The sequence below is a fragment of the Pleurodeles waltl genome, chromosome 9 (assembly GCF_031143425.1).
Source record: "Pleurodeles waltl isolate 20211129_DDA chromosome 9, aPleWal1.hap1.20221129, whole genome shotgun sequence".
Classification (NCBI taxonomy): Eukaryota; Metazoa; Chordata; class Amphibia; order Caudata; family Salamandridae; genus Pleurodeles; species Pleurodeles waltl.
Window position 1 is genome coordinate 1,004,977,218 of NC_090448.1, and position 27,023 is coordinate 1,005,004,240.

A 27,023-nucleotide genomic window follows, 5' to 3' on the forward strand; every position below is an offset into this window, starting at 1 on the left:
TGAATAGAGTAAATTCCCACACCCCAAAAACAGCAACACTCCAGCCATCTAACCTGCTTTTCGCAGACCTTTTGATCAAGTTAAGTAGGACCGAAGTTGGCGTTCATAGACTGATGGACTCCTTGAAACAATATAACGCCAACTTCGGTCATTGTATTTTAGAATGAAAATAAACCTGACAAAGACTAAGGTCGTGACACTGGGCAAAAGATGAAAAAATGGTTCTTGGGAGAAACTCTGACAGCATCAGGAAAAGAGTACAAGTACCTTGGTGTTCTATTCAAAGCAAGAGGTGTCTTTAAACCTCATTTTGTGCCAAATACGAATAAAAGGCCTGGGGCTAATGGCAGCATTTCAAAACACTTTACAAATCCCAAAAGGGGCTCTCTCTCCTCCCAGTACTAAACGTTATGTCAGTGAAACTGCTAGCAACGTTAAGATATGGCAAAGAGGCACTCTGTGGGGGAGATATGAATGTTTTGGACTTGGTAATAACTCAAATATGTATAGTTACATATTTACTCACCCTAAAAATACATCTCCAGCACAGATAAGTTTGGAATTTGGTCTTAAAAACAGTCTCCAGGCAGACTGCCTTTGTAAAAACTTGCTTTAAACTTAAAACTGCACCAAAAATGCCTTAAGCCAGAATTTGTGACAGGAAATAAATAACAGCTCACATATGTCAAGAGCAGGAAAATACCTGAAAAAAACATTGGATGATCTGAAAAACATTACCCTCTGGGATACACCATGTACGTATTCTTCCTTTAAGGGAGCAAAAAAAAAAAAAAAACTAAATAAACAATGACACTAAGATCTCTGCAGGAGACAAGGACACCTTCTCCAAATGACACCATGCCTGGATGCTGACACAAACCTACAAATTGCTATCTCCTCAAAATTATTTGCAGGCGGGTTTCTCACTTTACCTAAAACATATAGGTTTGGAAATCTTTTATCATTATATAACATGCTAGTTCAGAAAGAAAAAAACCTCAAATACCATATGAAGGTTGTGCGGGCTGGCAAGAGAAGATCTTAGCATGCATCTGTAATGCTGTACTGAAAAGTAAGAGGTCACTCCAGCGTAAGGCCTTCTTAGAAAGGAGCATACGCACATACAGGGCAGTGGTAGTGTCCTGCTTTCTTTCCAGGGATCCAATAAAGTTTTCTCAATTTGTGAAATTCCTGAGGCTTGCAAAGGCCGCCTTAAATTCCCCGCTATCTGCGGAGTAGGTGAAAGGGTGAAGACCCGAAATCTGGGCTATTGAGCTCTAAAAGGGCCAAAACCCCGCTACAGAACCATCATGTCCTTACCTCAAACCTGACGGTTGACAATGACTGCTTTCGGCACTAGACATAAAAGATAGATCTGAAGAATTTGCACTATCTGTCGAAGTTAATGTGCACGGTCTGTCGAAAATCACGTCTGTTAATAATACTCCTATTGATCGCCGAAAACAAAACAGCCAAATTACATTCTCTTTCAGTAAAGGCGCCTATACACAAAAGTTTGAACATGTAAAATAGGACGCTAACCCAGTAATTGCTGACAACTTTTAATTTTATTTGTAATATCCATTATAGTACTTTTTTATCCGTAGAAAGGGCAATGTTTGTTAGGATTTTATATAAATACATTATTCTGAAGTTGAGATGGGGGAGACCTGGCTTGTGGAGATGTAATGTTCTCGCACAAGAGGTGGGTCTTAAGCCTATTTCTGAACTGCAGAAGGTTGGGGGTGGTTCTGATATCGATGGGGCTGTTGTTTCAGATCCTTAACGCACAGACTGAGAAGGCTTGTCGTTCGGTTTGTTTCATTGCAGTTATTTTTCCCAGTCTGGTTTTGTCCTGCTTTTTAGTGTGGACATGTGGCAGTTAATTTCGTGTGTGGAAGGGTTTTAGCCCTGGGGCCTTGTATGCGATGCGACACGTCATGAATATGATGCTAGCACGGAGGGCCAGTCCCTGTACTTCTATCGGTGTTCTCATTTGTTTAGGCCAGTCATGAGATATGCTGCTGCCAGTATGTCGTACAGGAGAGCACGTGTATGACGATATGGATGGTCAACTGTGTCGCGATAGATGATGTGACTGCGAAGTAGGCGCCATTTTTGTTTTTAGTAAATGTGGGAAGCATGCCACCACAGCTGTACGCACAGGTTTAACTAGCAGTGCGAAATAGAAAAGGCATTGAAAATACGATAAACATGAACAACTAAAATAGGAAAGTATTCAAATACACACTAAGGACAACTAAATAATTATAGATAACAAAGAAAATACACAGTTTTTCTGTTTTGTTCGTGGACTTCAGATAGTGTAAAGTACGTTAGAGGTTATCTACAGCGCAGTGTTTTGCAGAAATATAGCCGTATAAAATATACATGTGAAAACCCCTAATCAAAATTTCATGATTCCTGGGGAGATATTTCGAATCCCAGTTCGTATTAGGTATTCAAGGAATGTGCCACGCATTGGCTTGTGAACAACCCTTTCATCTGGCTTCTCTCGCTACCTGCCTCTGTCTTTCATGCTCTGCTGCCTTCCCCCCTGAGTCACTGAAAGAGAAGCTTTCATTTCCCTGACTCAGCGTGCGTTTCATGCGAGCTGTCGCCCGGGGTTCAGCTGCAGCAATAGCAGGCCCGATAGCTCCGTACTGGCCGGAAGGCACAGCGTGTGCCCCCCGGGACTCGGTAACACAGGATAACCTGCTGCACGTGCAGTAAAGCAAGTGTACCTGGTGAAAGCATGTCCCTGCTGCACCGGTCTCCGGTTCGGAGGTTTGTTTTTTTACCGGGATGATGCATTCTGGGAGTTGTCGTCTACACTCGCACTGATGTAATGCGGTTTGAGGTTGCTAGTAGACTGTCAGCAGGGATACCATTTAGCAACCCTGGACTTTCATTTAGCAACCAAATGCACTGTGGGATTTGCAGTCTGTTCCTCGCAACTCAACCAAGTGGGGAAGGCGCCTGAAAACAAAGATTTGTAAAAGAAAAGCCCAGAATGGTACCATGTTCTCTCAGAGATGGCACCGAGACAGCTTGCGACCTGAACTTAGTTCCAGGTGAAAGTGCTTGTAAATTTAACCCTGAGGTTGTGTACTATTTAAATGTTTCCCCGGTCTGATTTTCGAGTGCATCTTTCCAGTGTAGTTCAATAACTTCTTGAACTCAGCGTGGCACTTTTTGTATTTACATTCTGGGATTTTAAGAACTACAAAGTATCAAACTGCAAAGAAATAATACACGGACTGGATTCAAGGCCGGCGCTGAGAAATGTAAAATGTCTGCATTTTAGAGCTCTCCCGCGACAGATTTTCATATTCCTAAACTGCCTTAAAATAGCTTTTGAAAGTCAGCGAACTTACCCTACTGGGCTTAAAGGTGTTTTCTAGCCATATATTAAACTCGATTTGAAATCTCAAAGCCGTGCTCACCGGGGATCGCAGCAGGTGCTCGCACAGCAGAGCTGGGAACTCATTAGAGGAAGCAGGTCGGCGCCCCGGAGCGGCAGAGACTGCACGAAACGACGGCGAGACAGCCGGTTATTAATGCTGCAGCCTCTCCAGGAGGCGAGACCTGGCGCTCGTGTGGGTTCCTGTCACGCGCACATGTGATTTCCATTGTCTGGCTCGGATACAATGCACCCTGCCCTCCCTCAGGGCCGCGCGCCGGGGAGCCCCGCGCCCTCACCTCGCGCTGCAGTTCTAACCAGTTGCTGCGGCAGAAGTTGAAACTCGGCAGCCTATGGCCTGTGTGCCTCCCCAACCACACCCTGAAATCAAACTCGCAGCTAGGTGAGAAAGGCACTGTACAAACACGTCGGCCCCGCTCCCCTTCTCCGAGCAGCACCCTCCCGTCAGCTCTAAATTCAGCCTTCTCTGCTTCAGGGTTGTGGTCTCGCGAGCCCCTGCCGAGAACAGATTTCAGGGTAAGCTGCGCCTCGCGAACCCTAGTATATGATTCGCTACCGTGTTTTACAATTAACGTTTATTGTCTTGACGGGTTTTCATGACATTCATCTTTAGGTGTTGGAAAAACGATTTGTATTTTGGCGTTGCCCAGCCGTACATTGGGCGGTTTAACCCACCCTGCCCTGCTGCAGGCCCTGTTTCAAAGCTGCCGGTTTCCACAGCTTTAGGCACCTCGCCCACTCCGAGTCAGTTCTGGCACACGGAGTCCAGAATTTATAAAGGAATAAACAATGTCACGAGCAGGCAAGAGAACCTGGACTCTCTCACTTATCCACGCAAGGAGTTGTAAAACTGGAGAGCTCTACTTTTACATTTTGTAACAGGTGGGACGTTGGATTGTGAATTTATACAGAGTTTACTACCCCCTGAAGCGCTTTGCGGATGACTAGTACCGTAGTCCGGCGGTTCCCAACCTTTTGACTAGTGTGGACCCCCACTTTATCATTACTGGCACCTAGGGACCCCTACTGAATCGATATTGGAATCGGGGGACCCCCCACCGAATTATTACTGAAAGCTGGGGACCTAATCTGTTAATATTTAATTTTCTAAGCAGCCGCTGACCCCCTGTGGAAGCTTCATGGACCATCAGGAGACCCCAGACCACAGGGTGGGAACCACCTAGTCTGTTTAGCCAGGGTTTGCAGTCTTATTTGTATAATAGGCAACATTTTTAGAGTTGGTGTAGTGGTTAGTAGCATGGATGTTCTAGGCTAAAGGGAAGTTAATTGTTGTTATTGATGCAGATGCTTTACTTCTGTATCATATTGCATTCCTAGTTGTGTCTCGTGATTAAAGGGAAAGAATGCCGTTTCTATTGTTCATTTGTTTGGTTATCCTCCCCCACTGTGGTATTAGATGTCTGGCAGTACTGTTGTTAGAGAATACATTTAAGAGTATTTGGGCATAGATTGGAAGGTCAAGCAATATAGGACAGAAGGAGAAGTGGATTAACGTTGATTCAATTCTCAGGGGTATCAGGCTGCAGATAGCAGGGCCTCATCATGAGCAGTGAGATTTATGGCACAGGTTGCAGAAAGATAAAGAACTGAATCACTGAGGTATTTAACTCTTAAATAAAGGTCCCTGGCAACTCAGTATTGAAATGAGAGAACAAAGTGATGCTTCTCAATACTTTTAAATGGGAGAAAATGAAAATGTGCCTAATGATTAAACAGACTCTTTTCATTTTAATTTTCTCCCATTCCAAAGTGGTGCATTTACAAACAGGCTTCTTGTTCCCAGTGGCCAGCACACACTGTGCCATATGTATAACTGAAAATACAGTCATTTTTTAAATGGCAGACATTTAAAGTGCAGAAAGGTGTTTCATATTTATGAAGATTTTTGCAGAACATTTGTCTGTACTTTAAATTTCTCCCATAAAAAAAGGTTGTATGTTTGTGTTATACTTGTAACAGTGCCATGTCCTGTGCCACAAGTACTCAAGACACAGGCTCTTAGTCACCCATACACATATATCCCATTCACATGCACACAAGTTCATACGTCCCCAAAGACCCCACTCACTGAAACACACGGCAGCCCTGTCATAGTGCCTGCCTCAAAGTATTTTGTTCAAGCCATATTATCTGGCTCTATAGACATTAGCCTTAAAGTCAATGAAGCTGGGTGTGCCTGGTAACAATGCACAAGTTGTTTAGTCTTAAGTAGCTCATGATGATTCACTGATCAGAAGTAGCTCTTGCTCAGAAAAGTTTGGAGACCCTTGGTCTGAAGTATGCGATTCTTCCTGTTTTTTGGTGTTACACTAGGTACTCTCTTCCCATTGATAGTGAGGGTCTTACTCCGTTTTTTGTACTACGAGGTTCAAGTTCGGAAAACCCACATTTATAACATCTTTCTAAACTTCACGTAATATACAGTGGTCCTAATCTTTTGCTGGGAGGGAATTCCATAGGTTGGCAGTTTTGTACGGAGAAGGATGTGCCACAGACAGTGTTTTTTTATATATGGCAAAACATTTATTTGAGGGGGACAATCTGGAGTGTAGCATTCTCCTCTGGAAGTTTATCTTGATTTTCATTGGCTTTTCTATTTATTGCTTTGCACGTTATACACAGTAGTTTTAAGATATATCTACTGGCATCAGACAGCCAACACAGAACCTTCATAGCTGGGGAGATGTGGTTGTGAATTTTAAGGTGCAGAAGTTGTCTCACTGCTGCATTTTGAATTGTTTTTAGGTCATCAGACAGGAGATATTGATGCCCCATCGTATAGTCCATTAGCATAGCTCAGCCAAGATAAGATGGGTGAAGTGGATGTTCTTTGGGGATCCAAGATGAGAGAAGATACGTTGAAGTTACCACATGGTGTGTAATGTGGATTTGGTCAATAAGTTGACTTGTGGGATCATGGCCAAGGCTGAATTCATGATTATTCTTACATTCTACCTCTAAGGAGATTTTAGTTCTTTAGGCCACTTTGTTAGTGGATTGTAGTTTTTCAGTCCCCACATTTAAGGTTTTCTGGGGTAACTATCATCCATTGGATGGTGGCTTTGAGACTGAATGGTGGCCTAGAAACAATACTTGACTTGTCCTCGAGATAGATGTCAATCCAGCCAAGGGTATATGGTTTGATATCCATTATCATTTATTCTGGTGAGTAAGATTTTGTGATGGACAGTGCAGAATGTTGCTGACAGGCTCAAAAGAATGAGTGCTGCCATTCCCTCTTTAGCTACTTTGAAGTTTGCAGGTTGTCCAAAGTGGTGAACGTGGCAGTTTCAACACCTTTTCCTGGCCAGAAACTTGTGAGTGGTCACTTGGTAAAGAGTCTTCCTCCAGATGTTTTGATATCTGGAAGAAGGAGGACGTTTCTAACAGATGTCTTTAGGGACTTGTTTGTTATTCATTGTTGAGATTGCTTCTGATGTTAGTGTTTTGTTGTATATTCCTTGGGGGTGGGGCAAGAGTATGAGGTTGTGCTGGCTAGACCAATGGATCTTACAACCTCATGTAATTCTGTGTGGACAGCACCTTGAAGAAGGCCTGAATGGTTGTGTGTTTTTTCTAATGAACTCTCTTTGTGAGGCTGGTTGAGACCATGCTTTTTCTTTTACGTAATAAGCATGCCTTTAGAGCTTTGGCTTTAGAGATCAAATGATGACTGTTTGGTCGCAGAAACTCTGGTAATGAGGAGTTGATGTCATTCTGATATAATTTTGTGTAGTTCCTTTGAGGGAATTTTGGCTGTTGATATTCTGTCTGGGTAGTAATTCTTCTTCGCTTTATAGATTCATGATTTGTGCATCCTGTTGTGTCTTAGTAAACGTGTTTTTTTTTTTTTTCATTAGGCTGTCAAATTTGTACCATGATCGTTGAAGGAAAGATATTTGTGCATTTATCTTTATTTGAATATTATTATTTATCCAAGTCTCCTTTCCCTTTCTATGGGGGACTTGTTTAAAGGCAGTGTCCATCCAGTTACATAGCTTCTTTGAGTATATTTGGTCCATCTGTATGCTTTACATAAAGTTGGCCTCAAGTCACATTTATTTAAAAAACACTTATAAACAACCTAGTGCAACATGACAATAATAAACCTTGAAATACTTTCTAATGGAGCGGACCTTTAAGAAAACAAATGAACTTGTGAGTTAATAGTGAACTGACACAGGAAGTTGGTTACAGGTTGTCAGAATATGGTTAATCAAGGCGAGGGAATGGTCACACCATGGGATAGGAGCGACTTCTGTGACGTTAAACATCTCTGGATTGCAGAGGACAGCATCCATTGTGTGTCTATTTAGGCGAGTCAGTCAGAGAGGTGTTGGAAGAGTATGAGGGTTGTTAGTCCAGATGTGATAATATTAGGTTGTGGCATTTTAGTTTATCTAAACAATGGTTTAGGTCACAAAGGACACATGAGTTTGGGTATTTTATAAGAAGTCCTGATATGGTGTCTAGCTGGAAAGGTATCTGTGAATTCTCTGTCTTTGAGTGTGATCTGTAAAAATGTGCATGAATTTATTGGGATAGGGCAGTGTCTTGCCTGAAGATATCCACATCCAGATATATTTTATATATATATATATATATATATATATATATATATATATAGCTTCCATTTTGGTGATGCCTCTGTCTTCTTTGAATATCACTGCTACACCTTCTTCTTTTTGTTTTGGTGGTTGTGTGAAGCATCGGTATCATGGTGGGATTGCCTGGAGGAGAACTCTGCTCTGCCTGCCTGATTTGACAGAAAGCACAGCTTCAGGAGGGGGACGGAAAGTAGTGGGTTTTGGTTAAGGATAGCAGGTAACATAGTTATTTTTCACATTTGCGTCACCGAGGAGAGGACATGATACGTATAGCAACCAGATGGCTGTGTCTGGGGGCAGGGTAGGATTACGGAAGGTGATTGTCCTTGACAAATGTGTAATAGGAGTTGCCCACCCCACACAGACCATGTGGCAAGGGCCACCCGGATTAGGTTTTTTACCTTTGACTTAATGAGGAAAGGGAGGTCCTTTCCTGTACATTCACAAATAGAATAAACATAGGGATCCGATAAGCCCTGATGAATGCCTGAGACCTTTTTAGGCTGTTAGTGGCAGAAACATGTCGGCACCACAGGGGTACATGAGAGCCTTGATACACAACAACATCCTCTGAATATACTTTCCTAAATATTTTTTATTTGTATCAAGGGTACTACCAAATAAAGTCATTCTTGTGGTTTATCCCAATGTATTTTTAGTTGGGTAAAACTGGATCCCATAAAAATGCCCACATAAATAATTTCTAAGGACTCCCTCAAGATACTCTCCCTTGAGGTAGCGTCCGCCCTGGTAGTACCAACTTTCCAAGGTAGGATGAGGTCGCTGGTGATGAAGCATGTCACAATAGGTGAGTATCCCACCTCATCCAAATTCTTGCAATTGTCCATATTTCGTGTAGGTAGATAGCATAGGTAGACTGAGAAGTCTCAGAATTGGTACTAACCAAAAAAAGGAAACTGCACTGATCTAGTCGACCACCACGTCTTTTGTGTGTTAGAATGTATAGCTCTCCCATTAACTACCCCTGCACTGTAGTTGAAGTCAGGAGCAGATGATTACGGGGGCCATGCAAAACATAAAATTACTGATGGGTAAAAAGTGACCTGCAGGGATGTTTTTCAACTCTGGATCTGAGTGACATCATAGACAACTCGAGCTTCGCTCTTGTCGTCTATTCGACATCACTGGTGAAAAACATCCCCATAATTCATTGTTACCCATCTATACTTCTATATATTATTGCGAAATGTAGGTCACAAATGCAAATTCTTCATGGTTGCGCCATCACACCTGCAGTAGAAAAGTGTTAGTTTCCAAAGTATGTGTCAACAAACATGGGAATCCAAGTGCTAAAAAGGAAGTGGCAAGAGTTTTAAAAGGAGAGTCCAGGAAAGGTGACGGGAATCAGAGCAAAACCTCAAGTGCACAACTCACTTAGGAGTGCAAATCCACAAAAATTGACACAAACACCTTCCCAAGGAGTACTCATTTGTGTGTGTATAATTTATTGTGCTGATATTAAAATCCATTACAATTTAAAACCAAGAACAATCAAATAGTACAGTACACAAATTGAAAACCCCAAGCTACCAATAAAACACAATACTAATATCGAACAATGTAATGACAGTAAAATACTTGATTCATTTATATACATTAACATCAAAGTGAGAACATTTCAATAATAGCAGCGAATCCAACTGTGAAATACAAAAATGGACGCAATTGTTATTAAATTACTTCCGGGCGCCAAAAAATGCTACTCTGCCCATAAACCTGGAGCAGACAACAATCTAGGTCCTTAAAGTGCTTACGTGCATTGATTAATCCATCATAGATTAGCAGCCAGTGGTATGTTAAGAATCACAATAAAAGGATTAAAAACTCAGCGACTGTGCAAAATTGGTTCAGACCTAAAAGCGCAAGAGCAGAGGATAGTTTTGCACACCATTAATCACTGCTCACAGTGCCCTATATGAACTTGGCCTGAGCGACGTTAATAAATTTGGTCAACAAAACATTCAGCATTATAGCCTCAGGATCCAAGGACTTAATAATGGCCTGCCGACAGGAGCGGTCCCCCAGTTCATTCTACTTGTTCCACAACAAGGATCTACGCTTCTTAAGCAAAGCTGGACACAAACAGACCACATGATCGAAAGATTCTTCTCAGCTACCACAATCACTACACAATACACCCTCCCCTGGGTTGAGCTGCCAGGTGGGTAAATGTTTCAAAAAGGCCCAATCACCCATCCTTAAAGCCATACATTTATCTTTCAAACAAATGCCATAGGAGCAGGAAAAACAGCCTGCTGGAGTGGTTGGCCGGAACAAGTTCATTACCGCCCAGGCATGTTTATGCTTGGCAAGGAGAGCTCGATCCGAATAGTAGGACCAATACTGAACACTCTTTTTAATTCCAGGTTTGAAGATGGATTGTTAGCCCAGACACACCCAACTCTCGATAGCCATTTACAATCACTCAAAAAAACAGGAGTGAGACCCTTTGCCTCAGTCACACTAATTTCGAGTGACAAAACTGACTCCAAACTACCCACTTTAGCCCACCGTAACTTATGACAGAGTTTCAAGAAGGCACCTGCACATACTGCCTGCTGATCTGAGAGACCAAATTCCAGCTGAACCTGGGCGGAGGATGCGGATTGCTGTAGATGAAAAACCCTCTTATATATCACAGTAACCAACCTGTTTAGCAAATGTGCCTCTACCCAAAATAACTTCCTGGCCATATATCAATGAGGGAGTAGTCTTTGCTCTCATATCATCCAATAATAGGAACAGATTAGGCCCCTTAAGGGTTTTAAATAGTTTTGAAAAAGAAACATGCAGAGCCACAACTTTGACTTCAGTCTCCTTTCTCTGCCTAACAAAACTACCCCTGGAATTGAAATGCACCCAAAACTATTTATAACAGTGGTGTGAAATAAGTTTACTGCTCTTATAATACCAGTTACTTCCCAAAGGTCTTTTACTGCCAAAAGAAACTACTTTACTTTTATTTTGAGCAGATTTACTTCCAAATAGTTCACAGCTGTATAAAGTGCAAATTGGTTAAGCAACCGTTGAAGGCCTACCCTGGTATAGCTGAACATTGCCAAATCGTCAGCCGAAGACCACTGATCTTAGCGGGGTGAGAATTAATGGCATCAAGGGCAGGTGACAGGTTTGTAAAAACAAATAACAAAGCAAGGGGGCGAGCACGCACCCCGGCTCCACACCATGAGAGGCGGACATTTTCCAGGAAAGGGAGCGCATTCTCCTAGTTTATTGCGGACCCAGGCGTCTGTGTGTAACTCTATATTAGCCCCCAGAAGCACAGATGAAATTCCCCAATTTTGTAGTTTTAACCCACAAGGAACCCCTGGGGACCCGATCAAAAGCTGCCTTAAAGTCCACAAAGCAGCCATGCAGCACAGACCCTGATAAATTTCCCTTGTCCATCAAGATGGATAGGGCTAGTAAATTGGTAGATGTACTGGATGCAGCTGAAAACCCAGCTTGACATATTGGAATTAAGCCTTTCAACTCTGCCCAGGATCGAAGATATTCTAAAAAATGACTGGCATAAAACTTAGCCTCATTATCAATCAATGCTATCAGCCTAAAATTGGCTGGTTCTGACCTTGAGACACTTTTATGTAATGGGTGAATTCTAGCACGGCACCAAGACTTGGGGTATTTTTGAAGACAAGACACAATAATCTAAAAGATTCACAAGGTGGTCTGCCCAAAGGGATATATCCGGTTTGAACAGTGTCTGCAAAAGGCCATTGGGACCCAGAGCCCCATCCCGTTTTGTCTTAGTAATAATACGACAAAGACTGGGCAAAGAAAAAGTCATGCCTTTTAATTGAGGGGACGGGGTCCCCAGTGGCTGAGGATGAAATTTGATCAGTGCTACTGCAGAGGGCTGCACCTCCTCACCTGACTGGTTGTCTTCAGACATACTTACTAAAAAGTGTCTAACCGAAAAGGAAGCTGATTCGCCCTCTGAGAAATTAACAGTACCAGGTCCCCCTTGACTTGTGTTAGATTGTTAATAAGGGACCAGAATTTTCTCGAGTTCAAGTCCTTATTGGCACCTATAAGTTTTGCCCAACACAGGTTAGAGCATCTCTTGATTTTTTTTTCATAGATGGCCTTCCTATAATCTTTCTGCAGTTCCTTAAACTTAATTAGTAAGGCCTTTGAATCAGGGCTCTTCCCAATTGCCCTAGCAGCTTTATTGTGAGCTTTCTTTACCTCCTGGGTCTCACTTGTGGTAACAAACTGCATAGATGAAATAGTTATTTACAGGTTGATGAAATCCTTAACCTTTAAAAAAATAAAAATAATAATAATAATTGTCCCATAGCTTAATTGGGGACACACTACCTGTCACTTTGGAGTCGAGGTAGTTGACACACACAGCCATTACTGCGCCACTAGAGGAAGAGCTCCATTTTATTTGCTTTAAAGACTCAAAACATACGCCACCACCCAGACCCCGAGCCACAGCATGGTGAGGAAAGCTAGATTTTATAACTACCGTCTGGGGCGACGATCACTGTCACACGGAGTGGATGTCAAAAAATGTTTGATTAAGGGGAACAATTCCATATTACAAATAGTGTAATCCAAATAGAAATAAGTCCGCCCATCATATCTTGTCCAACGGGGGCAGGGTGGTTCTTGTGGCAAGTGACCATTCAATTCTTCAAATCCCAGACTGTTTAAATTCATTACCACATATTCACCCAAGGGGCTATAGGAACAATCTCTTCTCTTCGTCTCGACTGTTCGGGAACTAACTGATAGTTTCAAAGATCAGGGCCCTCGAGGACTTCAGCTATATGCTGAAACAAATTTGTGTTAAAGTCCCCAGTTACCAAATAATCAGCATAAGGATATTCCCCAGTTAAGCCACCCAGATTCTTAATACCCTGAACCCAGTTTTCTTTTCGTGCAAGTGTCTTAATACGACCTTTTAATTTAACAGCAGCATAAATGGATAACCCCCTCCCCCACACATACACACACACATACACACACACTTAGCACGGCCACTTTTACACTCTCTATGAGCAGCTTTCCAGACTCCCCAAAACCCTGGCAGCGGGCAGCTAGCCTCAGCCATTGTGTCCTGCAAAGTAGTTATTTCATAGTAATTTCAAAACGACAAAAGGTCCACGGATTCAATCTTCTGAGCAATCCTGCTTATTTTCCAAGAGCATAATGACGGGGGTTCGTGCTTTGCATGGGAGTCACCTCCCGCAAGGGTCATTGGGACCACCCATGCGATAGGGCTCATGGCAACCAGTCCCAGTTAGCCCCCCCAGCAACTACTCCAGTAATGTACCCACCTAGCCTTGCGGTAATAGAGAGAATACAAAGGGCAGATAACGGGAAAATGTTTCACCACAAAATACTGCACCAAACATACATGTGCCTGCATACATGCCAGCTGTGCACACAGCAGTTCTAATGTATGATGGACATGGCTCATCACATGTAAACCAAAGCAAACTACCACTAAAACATGTTGGACTCTGCACCGATGGAGGACTGACCACAGCTGATAGCCACCGTGCCGCTGGGCAGTCCACCTCATATGGGAGGCATCAGAACAGCATCACCCCTGCTTGAGCACGCACATACGTATCAGGACCAGGTGTCATCACTATGGCTCTGGATCACGAGAAGGAGGTTAGAGAGACAGAGGGCATCCATGGGGTATATTGTGTATGGATGGATGGTGAACATCACTGAAGATGTATGGTTTTCCAAGATACTTCATAAAAACATAGTGAGGGATCGGAAATGCGAACCTTCACCAGCACACTGTAATGGCTCAATAGATTTACCACAGAGCACACACACAAACCCGTGGCATTACTCAGCCGGCATTCAGACTCAAAGTGATGTTTATCGCACTTGGCTCGCACTGATGAATGCTGCTATAATCACCAGACGTTGCAAAATTGTCGGGGACTGTTGTGGTATGCGTAATGTATTTTTGTGTCAGGCCATACCCTTTGACCTTAACAACAAGTTCATTCGATACCCGGGACACCCAGCTGTGGCCTGGGGAGGAGGTCAGGAGGTGGGTGTGAGGCGCTGTACGGGTGCACTGTCTCCCGGATATCCACAGTTGTGAGGTTTCCATAAACATCTGGCAAACGTGCGCCAATAAATCGCTTATTACATCAGCAATGACAGCGAGTAACACCTATGTCGGCAGATGATACAACATCACAAGACGCACACGTATCATGCTATGTCCTCTCATTGTCACCTACAACATGACAGTGTTTTTTTACATGACAATACAGTCAGTATAACAACTCACAATAGTATTGTGCGCCCTGCTACCATCCTTGAGACTGCACTTTCTAAAGAGAATTGGGGATCTATTTGTACCAGAGGTTACACAACCCATGAGACGGCTGCTATGAGGTGTCTTGTTTAAACCTTTTATTCTATATTTCGTTTTATACGTATTCATCTGTGTATTTCATTTCGGTATTTCAATTTGTAAGAGTTTCAATATTATTAAATTTTATAAGTAAATAAAATAACACAGCTAACTACCAAAACACTTTCACCTACCCACACACCAATTAGTCAGAGCTCTCTCGTCAGGTATGAAGTTATAGCTGGCAAGTATCCCTTTGTCTTTCACGTCTATAGCCACTCTTGGCTTCTGTTTCCAACATCACTTTATGTGCACAGATTTTGAAGCACATACAGAGCATTTCGAGGATAGAACTACAAGCCCCAGAAAGTTAAATTCTGTCGGCCCTAATGGCAGAAGTGGTTGGAGGTATGGCGCATGGTAAGGTGCCACACATTTTCCCTCCAAGTCATATTGTTGCTTTGTGAATCTCGTCTAAGACTTTTTCAGAACTAAACAAGGATGTGATTAAGGGCCGGATGTATCATTTTCTCCAATAGCGAATTCCTAATTGCGAATTTTTGAGAATCGCAATTAAGTAATCGCTGTTGGAATGTAATTAAAACGATACGCAAGGGCTCGCAAATGGACCTACCTCATTAATATCCATAAGGTTGGTTGCAATTTGCGAGCCATTGCGAATGGCTACAATCACAGGGATGGTGGCCTGCTGGGCTCAGCAGACCACCATGTCTGTGATTGCTTTTCAATAAAGCAATCTCTTCTTTTTTTTATTTATTTTTTATTTTATTTTTAAATGCAGCCTGTTTTCCTTAAAGGAAAACAGGATGCGTTTAAAAATGAAAAGTTTTCTTTTCATTTTTTTAAGGTCAGGCAGTGGTCCATCGGACCACTGCCTCCTCTTAACAAACGTTTTCGCATTGATTCACAAAGGGGAAGGGGTCCCTTGGGGACCCCTTCCTCTTTGCAAATGGGTTACCACCAATTTGAAATTGGCAGAAACTGCAATTGTTTTGCCACCACATTCACGGTCACAAAACAATCATACATACCTCTGTGATTGGGTATTAGGAAGGGACGCCCTTGACACGCCCCTTCCTAATACTGAATCGCTATGTAGTCGCAAATCCAATTTTCGATTCAGTAACAAGTTACCGAATCGCAAATTGGACTTGTTACATACCAAAATGCATTTTTGCGATCGCAAACGGCCCGTTGGCTCATTTGCAATCACAAAAATGTTTGGTACATTTGGCCCTTAGTATTTAAAGCTATAGAATATTACATTGCACTTTCTTTTAAGTATGACTGTAGTAGGGCACATATTTTATAGAGTACAACACGTATATTTAAGAAAATATTGTTCCTTGTAACAATAAAGAAAAAATCTAAAAATTATAAAGCTCACATGTTGTTTTAAACAGCATTGGCAAAGTCAGTGGGTCTTAACCTTTGAAAGCGAGTGCCGAACTATGGCATAACCAATGCTTGTTTGTGTTGACACTATACTAAACGACCCATCTGAACACATGGCAGCCATATTAATTTCCATTCTGTCACGCAATGCATGCATGCGTCATGATGTGTACACACTGTAGCATACAGCTGACGTTTTCTGTGGCGTTCCAACACGCTTGACGGCCGTCTCGGTACAGTAAGCTAAAAAATAATGTGCATAAAGCGCTTACAGGTGCCCGGTACAGGGTTTGCGGAGGGATTGGATTATATAAAGAGAGTGTGGGAGCAGAGGCACTTAAAAAAACAATTTTAAAAAACGCTGAAACTCAGAGTGTGTGGTTTTGTCTGTCAGTCACATCCACAGAATGATGGTGTCTGATACCAAGATTGATTGACAACTGTCAGCCAAAGACTAAAGCTACCTGAACTACAGTAGCCAATGCTGAAAGGGGCTGGCCAAAACCCCCGTCTCTGTGCATATGTTGTGTGATGACATGAGCTCTCATCTTACCGCTAAAGCAGTCTGTAGGCGGAACTGAAAACGTCACATACATTGCGAAGGGCCTCTAGTTGATTCTGCCCCGCATCAGATACACATGGTCCCATTCCCTACTGGGACACCAAGCAAACCAACACCTTTAGCACCAACAGCACCGGTCTGATTAAATAAAAACACAAGCACTTACATAGAAAGTAAAACCAAGTAAGTTTATTAAACCTAATGAGTTAACCTACAGAGAAATCGTCAAACACTGTTGGAATTCTTTCATTGTAGCCGACTACTGTATTCAAACCATAGTTACTTCGTGATCAAAGGTACCGATTTCTAGAATAATGCCTCTCCTAGTGGATATCTCTGGAAGACTTACTACTGTTGTAAATTCCTGGAAAGTGACCCATTACCAAGATAGATTACGAGTTTTTCTAAGTCATGCAAACGTTTTGATTTTGCAGCAGCATAGGACTCTTATTTAAGTCTAGGAGGGCCCCACCAGTCCTGTGTTTCAGAATAACCACCCATTCTATAAATGCTTTCCATTTTATGTAAAATCAGGGAAACCTAAATGCTCCATGGAAAATGCAAACACCCACATAGAGAGGAGACATTGAATAAGGAGCAGAGGCTTGAAAAACGTCAAAAAAGTAATCCAATTCTGAGCAAAAAACAGACCCAAAACCTACTCTTGGTCTAAATTTTGGTACTAATTACAGGGTCATCTGGGATAGACAACAGAAGCAGTCTGTAGCGAGGCTGCAAAAAGTAAAACCATTATCACAACGCTCCTAAAAGCACAAACCCTAATGCTTCTTAACCCAGAGAAACCCTACCAAATGACTGCTAAGTCTATTTGAACAGGGCCGCAATGGCATGGATCCTCCTGAACGGAGGATCCCTCCTTACTCAATAATAAAACCTGTTGTTACCCCCGCCCCCTCTGCTTCTCCCTCACCTGCCTCCTAAGCTATGTGCTCATCAGTACCTCACCAGTACCCAAAAACACGCAACACACCTATGACCTGCTTATTGCTAAAACACAGAATTCTTTTTTTATCACAGAATTTAGAATGGTAAAGGATATGACTCCAGTTCTCCTCCAGGCGTAGCAGACAAGCAGAGCTGCTTTGACAGGCTCTCAAAGAGCCCTGACACCTGGCCATGAAGGCCTGTATGACATCACAACAGTTGATAACCGGTTTTGTTATCAACTGTTGTGATGTCATAGCAAGGAGTTATGACTTTCAGAAACTAAAATAAACAATAGAGGCTCTCTATGAGCGCCGTGAATAATAAGTCTAAATGTACAGCCACATATGCAAAATTATTTCCCCCTGGGTACTTACCTTCCCTTTGTAATTGAGACTTTCAGCATGGCCTTTCTGTCATGTGTCAGACGGGCCCTCTGTGTTCAGTTTACTTTCTTTGCAGTAAATCCTTCAGCAGCAGTTGGTACCCCTGAAGTTCATTGCCTCCAGTACCTTCAGTCGTGATTGACAAGAAGGTTAAGCACTGACCTCTTTAGACCTTATGATCACTAATTATGGAGTTTGTAACGTGGCTGCCTTTGGTTGGAGGCCCATGCATCCTTTGGCTTTGACCAGCCGTAATAAGGCAATTACGGAGGGCAGTACACTGCCTGTTGAGAGAGAATGCTGCAGTGCGGGTTATTGTGCTGCGAGGCTCGCTAGGGCAGTGGTAGGCGCTCAGTTAATGAGAGGATCTATATTTAGGATACCGGCTGCTTAATGTCTGCGGATTAGCTGCTCTTTGTAATTGTTGCCTTTATCGAGTGGCTCAACTGCCCACAAGACAGAAGGTTGTGAGAGTACCCGGAGAAAACAGTTTACTTAATGGTATTAGAAAGTGTTAGCGAGGCTGAGGCTGTTGGGATCGGAGATGGCAGATACCTGTTGGAAGTTCTTTGTTTTTGTCTTGATGATATTTAATCTTTACTGTTTAAGAGCAGCATACTCTGAGCGTGGGTCCTAAAGGGACCGCCCAGTGCTTTACCTGTTGTGTGTTGATGAAATGGGGTTCCTTCTGTGGAGTTGCATTGAATAGCAGGAAGAAAGACTGGTGACTGCATCTTCGGCCAGGTAGACAGTGGCGCGGGCCTGTGTGGAACCCAGCAGATCACACTTGGCATGCGTATCTGTTGAGCCTCTGGATTATATTATGGTGACAAATTAGGGCTGTCAAGGGGCTGTTGTGCAAGCGAAACTCACCGTGTTGTGGAAATACCCAAGTATAAGTTAAAATAACCGAAGAACCAAGCATTCAGGTATAACCACTGAAACTTTGAAACAACTCTAGCTAAACAGATCAATCCTTTCCCATACCGCAGGATACTTATCTCTTTAGCAAGGTATTAAAACCCCACATTTGGCTCTAACACTTCCACTGAGGGGATCTGTGTTTGACCGTGATGGTTGCAGGTACGAAGTAGGGCAGGCCCACTGATTGTTTCATCCTCTCAAGGTTCATAAAGTGAGCACCATAGATTTGGGTTGCAACAAAAATCTGTTACTCATCTCTGTGACAGTCACGGAAGGAGATGCAATCTAGACTTATACTTTACGTAATGTTACCTCTTAAATGGCTTTCCCTTTAATGTTTTCTGTTGTTCTATGTATATTTTTTTGGTGTACGTCAAGTCCCGTGGTGCCTGTGAAGTAGGTCTGCATTCTACAAACGTCCTTAGAGATGAATAGTTGGGGTTGCCTTTAGTGATGTCTGTTAGTCCTTCACTTAGATGCAAAATCAAACTGGTTGTCACTTCAGATGTAGTGAGACTCTACAAACTCTTCAGGTTGTCTGTCAATTGTCTCAAAGATTTTTTTGTGAGACGGTTAATGATGTGCCGGATTTTAGTATTGTGAATTCCTTTGTGGGGTTAGGATCTCTTGTCCTAAACTGTTGTGTTTAATGCAACGTTATTCATCCTTTTGATAGAGATTTAAGGCCAAAGTAAGGATTTGGTCACAATTGGTTTGCTGAAGTGTCCAGAATAGGGACATGTTAACAAAGTAGTCTCATAATGCTGTCTTCACCTAGCACCCACGTTTACTGACACCCTCCCTAGCAGCAATTTCGCATGCTTTGGAACACTCCCTGTTGTGAGATGCCCCAATGATTGATGGCAGCCATTCTTCAAACCACTTGTGCCTAAATAATCTTCTTAGCTGGAAGTTGACACCTTACATATGGCGTCCGCACATTCCAAACTTATTAGAATCGTTGTAACAAAATCAGAATCCATGCCTGTACATCTACAGATCTTTCAGGTAGGGCCCATGCGCGTTTATAGATCGCTGTCATTTGCTTACATGTCCAAACTTAGTTCACTTTCACTGAATACATCTAGCTGCTTTTAAGTTCTGTTCACGTTTTGAAGAGGATTGGAATCTATATCACATTCCTCTTAGGATTCTTCTTCATCATCCTGATCTTTCGTGCTACTATTTTATTTTTTTAAATCGATCTCTCTTGATCTGTCTCTAACTAATTTGACTATCTCTCCATCCCTTTCTATGGTTTTATTTATCCCTCTATCTCCAGTAATACCCCTCCATCTGTCTTTTTCTCTAATCATTTCAGAGTTGTTGGTGCTGGTCTTGTCAACAACATATAGGCCAGGATCTAATGAGGACCTGGCAAAAGTGAGGCTCGCGCCCCTGCCATGCACAGTGTTGTAATCAATGATGTCATTTCAGATGGTGCAGTGATGCTATCAATCAAGTCACTGAATATGTCATGAGTGATGTAATATGTGGGTAATTAGAAAGGCATGACGAGGGCTTGAGTTATAGTTACTTTAGCGCACAAGTTATAGTTACTTCAGATAACTATAACTGGTGAATTTCAGTTGCTTTGTTTGCTCCCAAGCTTCTCAAGGATCCATGTGACCACAGTCTCTAGGGCCTTAGCATTTATTTGATGAAGGGGACACGAGCCCCCCCACCCACCCCCTGTTCTTGCCATCCACTGGCCCGGGGACCCCCAACCCTGGGGCCGATAGTAGCAATAGCACTTGAACCCACATCACCTGCAAGAGTGTCGGCAGGGAAAAGTGTAACTCCCTGCCTGTGCTCTTTCAAGCAGGGCATGCAAGATTGGTCCCACCTGGACGGGAGCAAAGAAGAGTTGGCTCCTGCCACACTGCAAACGATACAGGCTGTGGCAGCAGGGGCCCAGAGGCTCCCCCATGGCCCTATGACCCAGAATTGCTGTGGATATAAGAGGTGGACATCAGGACACCACAGCAATATTTAACTGATTAGCAGCCCAGAGAATGAGGTCCCTGGGGCCCGTATAGTGAGTTTCCCATGGCCTGGAAAGGACTCAGGAGGGAGGAAGAGTGGAGGTGGGGGGCAATCCACCCCTAAATGTTTTTGAAAACTCAGCCCAAGGGGTGAGATGATTTAAAAAAAAAAAAAAAAAAAGTAGACCGGAGCCTTTTTCAAAAACTTCTTTTACTTCACCAGCCATATGTTTTTAAACACTTGTTTTCAGGACACCAGACTGAGTTCCCGAGTCCTAAAATAGCTGTCATCACATCTTTGTTGATGTGGTGGCAGCCAGTCGGATCATATAGCTAGATCTGCCTGTTTCGCAGATCCCCTGCAGCGTGATAAATACTTAAATTTTGAACCTAAATTTATCAAACTACTGAACGGATTTACACCAAAACACAAACATACTTTCTGGATCAAGATCTAGCTTTCTGCCAAATTTTGTTCTAGATCCGTTCAGTAGTTTCTGTGGTATCGCTGTTCAATTTTCCTTTGTAAAAATGAATGGGGAAAGCATGTTTGGGAACTCACCTCCTTTTTCTCAGCCCGCTTGACTAATCACCCTGGAACTTTCTAGGAAGGAGCTGAGGTAGATGAGACTTTTTTTTTTTCTTTTTTTTTTTTTTAAAGGTCTTGTGCAGATTAGTCAAAGGCTCCAACGTTATAAGCCAACCGAAAAATGTTTTCCTGTGGAATTATGGTCCAAACGTTAATTACCCAATAGTGACTCCCACTGGGTAATGTATAGATTGGTTAAGAATATATAATCAGACATATGCTTGATGGAGATCAGCAACCTTTACACACAGCGTCTGACCACCACTTGCTGTGCGTTATTCCAGCATCTCTGAGCTGCCATCTTTGGAGACAGGTTTACTCTCTAGTCAGACAGATTTGGGCTGTATTCCACAGAGGTCTTTGCCTGTTTAGAAGATTCTGGAGTTCTCAAGTCTTTGGTTTTGCCTGACCCAGCTTTAGTATCTGAAAAACGTTACAATACCACTCCAGATTTTTTGTTTTTTAATAGCCTCACAGTTAGTGTTTATGATCGCATCGTACATTTATAGATACCATGGAAAAAATCCTTTACCTTATTGGACACCTTCAAATTGTCTGCCGTTTGGCACAGTTTTGTTAACGAGTGTCAACTGATCATATCATATAATTTCAGTCTTCTTCCCCTTGTATTGTATTTATAGTGCCTAACCAGATAATCTGAATGAGATCTTAATAAATCTAAATATGATGCCAACAGTGTAGCTGCCACATAAGGTGCAGGAGGAGGATCTGCCTAGGTGTGCCCCTTCATAATATAAGCAGAACGTTATGTCCCATTGGATACATAAATATGTACATTTAGTATGCAGCAGAACCCCTAGGGGATAATAAATCTTAGCAGAATGACAGTATCCAATAAATTCAATCTTCAGCAGTCCTATCTATAAATAGTAGTTAAATAGTCAGAAGAGACAATGAACCCGACTGAGAAGGAAACCTGTAGCCGTGATCCACCCCTGCACCTAGGGATAAACAGAGATAAATTATCAGGAACTCACAACTACACAGACTATTTACAACAATGTGGGTCCAAAGCAGGCCATGCGGATTGGATTGTTGTTCAATGTTCAGGCATTCCAAATAAGTTGGATTTACATGTTGTTACTCTGGAAATATGGCCTGACTACTGCTTGGGTACTCCAGATTTACAAGGTAAACATCTGACTCGTGGTCTCATTATGCTGGTCTATAGGTACCCTCCTTCCTGGGAGATTAGAGTTCCTGTCTGCCTACAGGAATTGCACACTCCCTCACTACTTTGAATGGGCTGCACTGTTTGATGCACTAGTTCACAACCGCCCAGGTGCACTTGTGAGGGTGCTACCGGTGAAAGGGTGGAAGCACAGATTGGAAGCACCTTATGAAGAGACACTTAGGGGACCCTGCTGGACAGTGGGCTAATTTGCTGAAGCAAACTTCAGTGTCGGCAGTGAGGTGCTTTGTGGTTTACTGTGGAGCTCATAATCTGAAATTAGGCTTTTAACCAAAAAAAGTAATATTAATACCAGATCTGTGCCTCTCCATAGGAGGAGCCATCTATCTAGTGGGAAGATTGACTTTAAATCGATGTTTCGAATTTATTCTGCTCTCACCTCTTCTGCTCTAAAATTGTGTCCAATTTGAGTATGCTTAATGACGGGTAGATTTGGAAAAGCTGGAGGGATCAATATATTCTGATTGTCACTATGCACGTCCTTCACGGTGACGTCTGACCATTGTCTTTCCTATTTCAGGTTGAAAAGAGCGCTGAATCCTGGTTTCCATGAAAACGCATGACAGGGCTTTGAAAAATAACCAGATGTTGTCATAGCTACATATCTATTTCTGGTAATCTTAACCTGTTCCAGTTTTTGTATTCATTATCTAAATGTGGGTTTTACGCTCTCTCAGTGAATTTGCATCACATTGTGTTTTTTCTTAGACATGCGATTATTTGGAGAAATGTAGGATAATTAGGCACAACTTTTTAATTATTTCATTTTGCCTTGAATTGTTACTGAAATCTTGAGAGGCACAAATGTATAACGGCTCAACTGGGCTTTAATTTTGTCTGGTTTTTAATTCATTTTGACATTTGTCTTTATTTGCGTTCGCCGTTCTTTGTGTATTTTATCTTTTTTCAGCAAATTTGCTGTGACAATGACCCTACTCGTGCATGACCATCCTGCAGCACTGATTTCAGCTCCCCCTGCTAGTCATAGACCAACAGTAGGCACTTAGCACGTTTGTAGCTGCAGGGCCATCTCTGCGGCCATGCTCAGTGCCCCGGCTCACCACCCTTCCTCTCTGTCCTTCTGTACAAGTAGTCCTCACTTCTCACCATGAATTCAGACAGTGCCTTTCAAACCTTAAACCAAAATTTCCTCTCCATGTGGGCGATAAAGCGAGGAGCCTGTTGACTACATACACATTTATAGGCGTACAGCATTTTTAGATCTGGCTTGGCAGTGCAGCGGTCTGCTGACTTGTTGCCAATATCTTAAAATACACTTAGGGCTTGATTGCGAGGCTGGTGGTCTTCAGACTGCCAGCCTCGCAGTGGCGGTCAGGACCACTGCTGTTTGGGCAGTCCGACTGCCACAATAAGACCCTGGTGGTCAGACCTCCAGGGTTCTGCCAGCACCACCAGGATCCATGATCCCGATGGCCTGGTGGTGGTGAAGATCGTAATCTGCCATGGCAGCGCTGCATGCTACGGGTTACAACATTGTTCTCTGCCATCCAGCCTTCGTGTCATGAAAAGGCTGGCAGAGAACTGGTGGCGGGGCCACATGGGGGCTGCACTGCCCATGCACTTGGCATGGGTAGTGCAGGGACCCCTCTGCCCAGCACCGAAGCAAAGTTCACTGTCTTCCTTGCAGACAGTGAACATTGCAAGGGTGCTGGTGCACCCTGCGGGCTACAGCATTGCCGTCAGCTTGATTATGAGCAGGAGCCACTGGTGTAGCCTGTTTTCTGCTAGACTGGTAGGTGGAAACTGAGGTTTCCGCTTGTCGACCTAGCGGGAAACTCCTGATCAGGCGGTGTGGTCGCCATGTAGGCTGCCACCCTGTCGGGAGTTTGGCAGACAGGTTATCCCATCCGTCAAGTTCATAATCATGCTCTTTTTGTGGACTTTGGAGCCACACACAGAAGCATAACTGTCTCACCTCATGCCGTTGACCGTTTGGTGTATGCCACCTCCTATGGAGTGCTTGCATTACAATGCACAATGGACCTGTTTTACATCTGAAAAGTATGTTCAGTCTTCACACATCTGATTGTTTATCTTCTTACTATACTGTATACAAAAAACAATCTTTTTTTGTTTTGTTGCTGGAGTGGGCTTTTTTTGTGGTTTTGGCAGGACTTGCGTGAGAGTCATACCCACCGCTACATCTTCTACCACAGACCAGCACCACTGCTATTAGTGCCACTACTATAGATGCTACTGCCATTACATCCATCACAGAATTTATCAGAGACACTCCAAACCTATTGGCTTTGCCAAAGCTTATTTTACAAGTTGTGAAGAAAAGGAGTGTAGCATCAGACGTGGTTGCCTGATCTGTTTTTTACTTGAAGTTGAACGCTGTTTTATTCTAGCATGGCGTCTTCGGGCAAGTGATTCTCTTAAGTGCGATAGCTGTGAAATGGGAGGCACTCAGTGGGGATTAGCCATGTGTACCTGCCAGTAGGGTTGCCAATATAGTAAACAAAACTTATCTTTCTTGTTTGTGGAACCTAGAAGTACAAAGCTACATGAACATTATTATTTCAGAACGTTTCTGCAACAGGTCTACATTAATCTCCAGTAGAGCGAAGCTTTATTCGTTGCATTAATATTGAGGATGTCTGCCTTTCAAGCAATTTGTCTTTTAGCAAAAAAAAAACTTACAGCCTCTTTTGAGTTAGGGTACTCTCTGATTCAGAACGTAACCCACTTAGGTATTCTCAGCATGTCAACTTCGGAGGTTTCAAAACTTTTTTTCTCCTAAAACATTTATTTCTAATTGGAGAGAGAGTTTCAGAGTGAACTCTGGAACAATGGCGGATTCCTGCCAAGAAGATAAATGTGACTGTGAAGTTTAATAAAATTTGTCATTAAAAGTGGGAGTAGGTGAAGGCCAGCTGGCAGTAAGGTCGGTTACCGCTCTCTGCGCCTTCATCTCGTTTCCCTTGTTACCAGATTAGGCCCTTTCAGTGATGCCTAAAAAACAGAGAACGCTAATGAAGGTCAAATCATTGTTGTAGCTGTTATTTTGAGGTTTGGCTCAATGAAGTCAGAAGAAATTGTAGAGATGCGTATCTTCTGCCAGGCTGGATGCCACAAGATGGCAAATATATCATATATAAAACAAAATAACGTGCAGTCCAGCGCTAAGGGTGAGAGGAGGGAAGCTGCAGCTAGAATGGCAGACGATGGCTTCTCCAGGCATTAAGTAACTGGGTAGAGCACCAAAACTGACCCAGAGAGAGTGTCTGCTTAGATGAAAAGAAAAAAAAAACACTGTGTGGTATGATGAGCGAGGAGAGACCCTAGGGACCAAGTGGTGTTGATCAAAGGGCCTTTGTATGAATAAACTAGAAAAAGGGACAATGTTTGTGATGATAGAAAACACTCTAGGGCAGGGATCTTCAAACTGGGGGGGGGGGCATCAAGTGATCCCAATGTGGGCTCCAGGCTCTGCCCAAAAGAAGCAATATGCAGATAACAGTGCTTTGTTTTAAGCAGGAATACATTTATGGCATTTAAAAAAAGGTTACAGACCTTAACTGCAATGTTTAAATAAGCCTAGACATATTGGAACATTGCCAACTGAATGGAACAATTGTGAAAAAGTCTGAGGGGGGCCCGATTATTGTTTTCCATAGGGGGGTGGGGAGAAGAGGGAGATGCAGCATTAAAAAGTTTCAAAACCACTGGTCTAGGGTAAATGGAAACCACAACCGAGAAGATGAAGGCCACTTAAGTTCAATTAAGAAAGAGAGAGGACATTTGAGGCAGCTTCTGCTACCAACCTTAAAATCTCTTTATTAACAGGTTTTAGAAGATGTGTGTATAAAAAGCCATTTTTCTAATTTGACCTTGGCTAAGGTTCAGAGCCCTAATATTTTTGGGGGCATACTCAATTGATTTCCCATGGCTCCAAGGGTCATGGGTACAGCCAGTGGCCCTGCAGAGCTTGTTTGTATACTTTTTTGTATCATTAAAGTACCACAAAAGGTACCTCGCAACTCGAACTATGGGCCAATTTTCAAACATCAGGAATATATGTAGAATCCAGACCTGCCAGAGGCCCTTTATAGGGATTTTTTATGGCCAGTTCCTCAGGTGCACACCAAAACTAAAGCACACATGCCAAAAATTTAGAGTAGTTCTATTTGCTTATCATCATCTATACTTGTGTACAATATATGTAGCAGAACTATTAGTGGAAAATTTAAGGCATTGATGATGAATTCTAGCTTCATCAAGCAAACTATCCCCCAGAGGGTCCCTTCGTGTTAAGCTTAATTATCAAGAGAGATACCTATTTGTACTTTATGTTGTGAAAACATTCATGTTTTGAAGGCTTTCCTGAAGGACGGATGGCCAGAGATGTATTTTAGAGTGGAAAGTAACCAATTCCATAGGGAATGCGTCTGAGCCGAAAATGCCCAACCTCTCCGGTGTGCTCTTTAGAATCTTGACATGTAGAGAAGTTACTGCCAGAGTGAAGCGTTGGAGTTGCACAGTATTTTCATAAGTGCTGAATGATAATCTTAAGCAACTTTTCATAATAAGGTTTGTGCAAAATGCACA

The 27,023-nt window shown here is 42.7% G+C and overlaps 1 protein-coding gene across 7 annotated transcripts in view; it reads left to right on the top strand.

Annotated features, from left to right (window-relative positions):
• The window catches only part of PAK6 (p21 (RAC1) activated kinase 6), a 210,420-nt gene that overhangs the window by 90,013 nt on the left and 93,384 nt on the right, over positions 1–27,023 (top strand). For 3 of the 7 annotated variants that reach the window (XM_069208594.1, XM_069208599.1, XM_069208595.1), the window contains exon 2: positions 22,972–23,065. The exons of 2 other annotated variants lie outside the window; for them this stretch is intronic. The gene's annotated coding sequence lies outside the window, so the exon portion shown is untranslated. Of the gene's footprint in view, positions 1–3,671; positions 3,941–22,971; positions 23,066–27,023 lie in introns of those variants that run through there. 2 more of the 7 variants (XM_069208596.1, XM_069208600.1) reach the window with 2 other exon arrangements.